Source organism: Salmo salar, chromosome 19 (genome assembly GCF_965601325.2).
Source record: "Salmo salar chromosome 19, fSalSal1, whole genome shotgun sequence".
In the NCBI taxonomy this organism is placed as follows: domain Eukaryota; kingdom Metazoa; phylum Chordata; class Actinopteri; order Salmoniformes; family Salmonidae; genus Salmo; species Salmo salar.
In genome coordinates, this window is record NC_138309.1 from 74,715,420 (window position 1) to 74,722,420 (window position 7,001).

Here is a 7,001-nt window from a genome sequence, read left to right on the forward strand (position 1 = left end):
CTTGAGCAGGGGGACCTTGCGGGCGCTGCAGGATTTCAGTCCTTCACGGCGTAGTGTGTTACCAATTGTTTTCTTGGTGACTATGGTCCCAGCTGCCTTGAGATCATTGACAAGATCCTCCTGTGTAGTTCTGGGCTGATTCCTCACCGTTCTCATGATCATTGCAACTCCACGAGGTGAGATCTTGCGTGGAGCCCCAGGCCGAGGGATATTGACAGTTCTTTTGTGTTTCTTCCATTTGCGAATAATCGCACCAAATGTTGTCACCTTCTCACCAAGCTGCTTGGCGATGGTCTTGTAGCCCATTCCAGCCTTGTGTAGGTCTACAATCTTGTCCCTGACATCCTTGGAGAGCTCTTTGGTCTTGGCCATGGTGGAGAGTTTGGAATCTGATTGATTGATTGCTTCTGTGGACAGGTGTCTTTTTTACAGGTAACAAGCTGCGGTTAGGAGCACTCCCTTTAAGAGTGTGCTCCTAATCTCAGTTCGTTACTTGTATAAAAGACACCTGGGAGCCAGAAATCTTTCTGATTGAGAGGGGGTCAAATACTGATTTCCCTCATTAAAATGCAAATCAATTTATAACATTTCTGACATGCGTTTTTCTGGATATTTTTGTTGTTATTCTGTCTCTCACTGTTCAAATAAACCTACCATTAAAATTGTAGACTGATCCTTTCTTTGTCAGTGGGCAAACGTACAAAATCAGCAGGGGATCAAATACTCCCCCCCCCCACTCTATGGAGTGTGCACAGAAGTCTGGAAAGAGTCAAAGGTTATTCCACTACCTAAGGATAAAAAAATCTGTATTCACTGGTTCTAATAGTCGTCCTATAAGCTTGCTGCCTGTGTTAAGTAAATTATTGGAAGAAATTGTATCAGTACAAATCAAGGATTATTTCTCATATAATGGTCTGATAACGGATATCCAGCATGCATACAAAGAAGGGCATTCTACGAGTACGGCCTTTACACAAATTACAGATGATTGGTTAAAGAGCATGGATGACAGGAAGTTAGTTGGTGTAGTGTTGCTAGATTTCAGTGCTTCTTTTGATGTAATTGATTATGAACTGTTACTAGGTAAACTCAAATGTTATGGTGTTAAGTCTGCAGCTCTATCCTGGATGGAAATCTATCTATCCAGGAGAAGGCAAAAAGTGTTCTTTAATGGTAGCTTTTCAAACAGTAAATATATACACTGTGGTGTTCCTCAAGGAAGCTGCCTAGGCCCATTTCTCTACTCTCTTTACTAATGATTTACCTTCAGTAATGAACAAAGCAAGGGTGGTAATGTATGCTGATGACTCTACAATGTATAGCGCAGCATCAGAATGATGCTTGATGACAGCTTTGCACACGTTTGGCATTCTCTCAACCAGCTTCATCAGGTAGTCACCTGGAATGCATTTCAATTAACAGATGTGCCTTGATAAAAGTGAATTTATGGAATTTATTTCATTCTTAATGCATTTGAACCAATCAGTTGTGTTGTGACGGGGGGGGGGGGGGGGGGGGATTATTGAATGAGTAGGTGTTCTAAAACTTTTAACCTGTAGTGTAGATAATATTGTTATTAAGATGGGTAAGGGAATTGCTGTAACAAGAAAATGTTCAGAGTACTGTATGTTACATCTAGCACACTGAATCAGGCGATTCAATCCCTGGTCCTATCCCACTTAAATTACTGTCCAGTTACATGGTCATCTGCAGCAAAGAAATCACTCAAAACAGGGCTGCCAGATTAGCTCTTCATTGCTCTATCCAAATGAATGCATCAGAATCTCTCATGGCTTCACGTTGCTGATTTTCTTTAGGAATGTTATAGATTTTTTTAAACACACAGTATTTTTCAGGGCAGTTAGTACATAATAGCGACATGCATAACCGCCAAACCAGGCAGGTAAGTTCAGGGCATCTAAGACAACCCAAGCCAAGGACAAATCACCTTAAGTCTACAGTTTTATATAGAGCCATAGCTGAATGGAACTGTATACCAATGCATATTTCTCAGGAAAAACGAAATCCACCTTCAAGAAAAAAATGAAAGACATCTAATGCGATAGACCATATGACTGGACAGGAAATAGAAAACATCAACTGAATGTTAAATGTGTTTCCTGTCAGGTAATTTACCTTTACATTTTTTACATTTACGTCATTTAGCAGACGCTCTTATCCAGAGCGACTTACAAATTGGTGCATTCAAATCAAATCAAATTTATTTTTATATAGCCCTTCGTACATCAGCTGATATTCTCAAAGTGCTGTACAGAAACCCAGCCTAAAACCCCAAACAGCAAGCAAAGCATGTGAAAGAAGCACGGTGGCTAGGAAAAACTCCCTAGGAAAAACTCCCTAGAAAGGCCAAAAACCTAGGAAGAAACCTAGAGAGGAACCAGGCTATGAGGGGTGGCCAGTCCTCTTCTGGCTGTGCAGGGTGGATATTATAACAGAACATGGTCAAAATGTTAAAATGTTAAAATGTTCATAAATGACCAGCATGGTCAAATAATAATAATCATAGTAGTTGTCGAGGGTGCAACAAGCACGTCCGGTGAACAGGTCAGGGTTCCATAGCCGCAGGCAGAACAGTTGAAACTGGAGCAGCAGCATGGCCAGGTGGACTGGGGACAGCAAGGAGTCATCATACCAGGTAGTCCTGAAGCATGGTCCTAGGGCTCAGGTCCTCCGAGAGAAAGACAGAAAGAGAGAAAGAGAGAATTAGAGAGAGCATATTTAAATACACACAGGACACCGGATTAGACAAGAGAAATACTCCAGATGTAACAGACTGACCCTAGCCCCCCGACACATAAACTACTACAGCATAAATACTGGAGGCTGAGACAGGAGGGATCAGAAGACACTGTGGCCCCATCCGATGATACCCCCGGACAGGGCCAAACAGGCAGGATATAACCCCTTCCACTTTGCCAAAGCACAGCCCCCACACCACTAGAGGGATGTCTCCAACCACCAACTTACCGTCCTAAGACAAGGCCGAGTATAGCCCACAACGATCTCCGCCATGGCACAACCCAAGGGGGGGGGGGGGCGCCAACCCAGACAGGAAGACCACGTCAGTGACTCAACCCACTCAAGTGACGCACCCCTCCTTGGAAGAACACCAGTAGGCCAGTGACTCAGCCCCTGTAAAAGGGTTAGAGGCAGAGAATCCCAGTGGAAAGAGGGGAACCGGCAAGGCAGAGACAGCAAGGGCGGTTCGTTGCTCCAGCCTTTCCGTTCACCTTCACACTCCTGGGCCAGACTATACTTAATCATAGGACCTACTGAAGAGATAAGTCTTCAGTAAAGACTTAAAGGTTGAGACTGAGTCTGCGTCTCTCACATTGGTAGGCAGACCATTCCATAAAAATGGAGCTCTATAGGAGAAAGCCCTACCTCCAGCCGTTTGCTTAGAAATTCTAGGGACAATTAGGAGGCCTGCGTCTTGTGACCGTAGCGTACGTGTAGGTATGTACGGCAGGACCAAATCGGAAAGATAGGTAGGAGCAAGCCCATGTAATGCTTTGTAGGTTAGCAGTAAAACCTTGAAATCAGCCCTTGCCTTAACAGGAAGCCAGTGTAGGGAGGCTAGCACTGGAGTAATATGATCAAATTTTTTGGTTCTAGTCAGGATTCTAGCAGCCGTATTTAGCACTAACTGAAGTTTATTTAGTGCTTTATCCGGGTAGCCGGAAAGTAGAGCATTGCAGTAGTCCAGCCTAGAAGTAACAAAAGCATGGATTAATTTTTCTGCGTCATTTTTGGACAGAAAATTTCTGATTTTTGCAATGTTACGTAGATGGAAAAAAGCTGTCCTTGAAACAGTCTTGATATGTTCTTCAAAAGAGAGATCAGGGTCCAGAGTAACGCCGAGGTCCTTCACAGTTTTATTTGAGACGACTGTACAACCATCCAGATTAATTGTCAGATTCAACAGAAGATCTCTTTGTTTCTTGGGACCTAGAACAAGCATCTCTGTTTTGTCCGAGTTTAAAAGTAGAAAGTTTGCAGCCATCCACTTCTTTATGTCTGAAACACAGGCTTCTAGCGAGGGCAATTTTGGGGCTTCACCATGTTTCATTGAAATGTACAGCTGTGTGTCGTCCGCATAGCAGTGAAATTTAACATTATGTTTTCGAATGACATCCCCAAGAGGTAAAATATATAGTGAAAACAATAGTGGTCCTAAAACGGAACCTTGAGGAACACCGAAATTTACAATTGATTTGTCAGAGGACAAACCATTCACAGAGACAAACTGATATCTTTCCCACAGATAAGATCTAAACCAGGCCAGAACTTGTCCATGTAGACCAATTTGGGTTTCCAATCTCTCCAAAAGAATGTGGTGATCGATGGTATCAAAAGCGGCACTAAGATCTAGGAGCACGAGGACAGATGCAGAGCCTCGGTCTGACGTCATTAAAAGGTCATTTACCACCTTCACAAGTGCAGTCTCAGTGCTATGATGGGGTCTAAAACCAGACTGAAGCGTTTCGTATACATTGTTTGTCTTCAGGAAGGCAGTGAGTTGCTGTGCAACAGCTTTTTCTAAAATTTTTGAGAGGAATGGAAGATTCGATATAGGCCGATAGTTTTTTATAATTTCTGGATCAAGATTTGGCTTTTTCAAGAGAGGCTTTATTACTGCCACTTTTAGTGAGCTTGGTACACATCCGGTGGATAGAGAGCCGTTTATTATGTTCAACATAGGAGGGCCAAGCACAGGAAGCAGCTCTTTCAGTAGTTTAGTTGGAATAGGGTCCAGTATGCAGCTTGAGGGTTTGGAGGCCATGATTATTTTCATCATTGCGTCAAGAGATATAGTACTAAAACACTTTAGTATCTCCCTTGATCCTAGGTCCTGGCAGAGTTGTGCAGACTCAGGACAATGGAGCTTTGGAGGAATACCCAGATTTAAAGAGGAGTCTGTAATTTGCTTTCTAATGATCATGATCTTTTCCTCAAAGAAGTTCATAAATGTATTACTGCTGAAGTGAAAGCCATCCTCCATTTGCGAAGGCTGCTTTTTAGTTAGCTTTGCGACAGTATCAAAAAGAAATTTCGGATTGTTCTTATTTTCCTCAATTAAGTTGGAAAAATAGGATGATCGAGCAGCAGTAAGGGCTCTTCGATACTGCACGGTACTGTCTTTCCAAGCTAGTCGGAAGACTTCCAGTTTGGTGTGGCGCCATTTCCGTTCCAATTTTCTGGAAGCTTGCTTCAGAGCTCGTGTATTTTCTGTATACCAGGGAGCTAGTTTCTTATGACAGATGTTTTTAGTTTTTAGGGGTGCAACTGCATCTAGGGTATTGCGCAAGGTTAAATTGAGTTCCTCGGTTAGGTGGTTAACTGATTTTTGTCCTCTGACGTCCTTGGGTAGGCAGAGGCAGTCTGGAAGGGCATCAAAGAATCTTTGGGTTGTCTGAGAATTTATAGCACGACTTTTAATGCTCCTTGGTTGGGGTCTGAGCAGATTATTTGTTGCAATTGCAAACGTAATAAAATGGTGGTCCGATAGTCCAGGATTATGAGGAAAAACATTTAGATCCACAACATTTATTCCATGGGACAAAACTAGGTCCAGAGTATGACTGTGGCAGTGAGTAGGTCCAGAGACATGTTGGACAAAACCCACTGAGTCGATGATGGCTCCGAAAGCCTTTTGGAGTGGGTCTGTGGACTTTTCCATGTGAATGTTAAAGTCACCAAAAATTAGAATATTATCTGCTATGACTACAAGATCCGATAGGAATTCAGGGAACTCAGTGAGGAACACTGCATATGGCCCAGGAGGCCTATAAACAGTAGCTATAAAAAGTGAGTGAGTAGGCTGCATAGATTTCATGACTAGAAGCTCAAAAGACGAAAACGTCATTGTTGGGGGGTTTTTTGTAAATTGAAATTTGCTATCGTAAATGTTAGCAACACCTCCGCCTTTGCCGGATGCACGGGGGGTATGGTCACTAATGTAACCAGGGGGTGAGGCCTCATTTAACACAGTAAATTCATCAGGCTTAAGCCATGTTTCAGTCAGGCCAATCACATCATTCACCTTATGATATCCAGTGGAACAACCACTTTACAATAGTACATCTATATATATATTTTTTTTTTTTTGGGGGGGGGGGGGGGTTAGAAGGATTACTACATCCTATCCCAGGTATTCCTTAAAGAGGTGGGGTTTCAGGTGTCTACGGAAGGTGGTGATTGACTCCGCTGTCCTGGCGTTGTGAGGGAGCTTGTTCCACCATTGGGGTGCCAGGGCAGCGAACAGTTTTGACTGGGCTGAGCGGGAACTGTGCTTCCGCAGAGGTAGGGGGGCCAGCAGACCAGAGGTGGATGAACGCAGTGCCCTTGTTTGGGTGTAGGGCCTGATCAGAGCCTGAAGGTACGGAGGTGCAATTCCCCTCACAGCTCCGTAGGCAAGCACCATGGTCTTGTAGCAGATGCGAGCTTCAACTGGAAGCCAGTGGAGTGTGCGGAGGAGCGGGGTGACGTGAGAGAACTTGGGAAGGTTGAACACCAGACGGGCTGCGGCGTTCTGGATGAGTTGTAGGGGTTTAATGGCACAGGCAGGGAGTTGCAGTAATCCAGACGGGAGATGACAAGTGCCTGGATTAGGACCTGCGCCGCTTCCTGTGTAAGGCAGGGTCGTACTCTGCGAATGTTGTATAGCATGAACCTACAGGATCGGGTCACCGCCTTGATGTTAGCGGAGAACGACAGGGTGTTGTCCAGGGTCACTCCGAGGCTCTTAGCACTCTGGGAGGAGGACACAATGGAGTTGTCCACCGTGATGGCGAGATCATGGAAAGGGCAGTCCTTCCCCGGGAGGAAGAGCAGCTCCGTCTTGCCGAGGTTCAGCTTGAGGTGGTGATCAGTCATCCACACTGATATGTCTGCCAGACATGCAGAGATGCGATTCGCCACCTGGTTATCAGAAGGGGGAAAGGAGAAGATTAATTGTGTGTCGTCTGCGTAGCAATGAT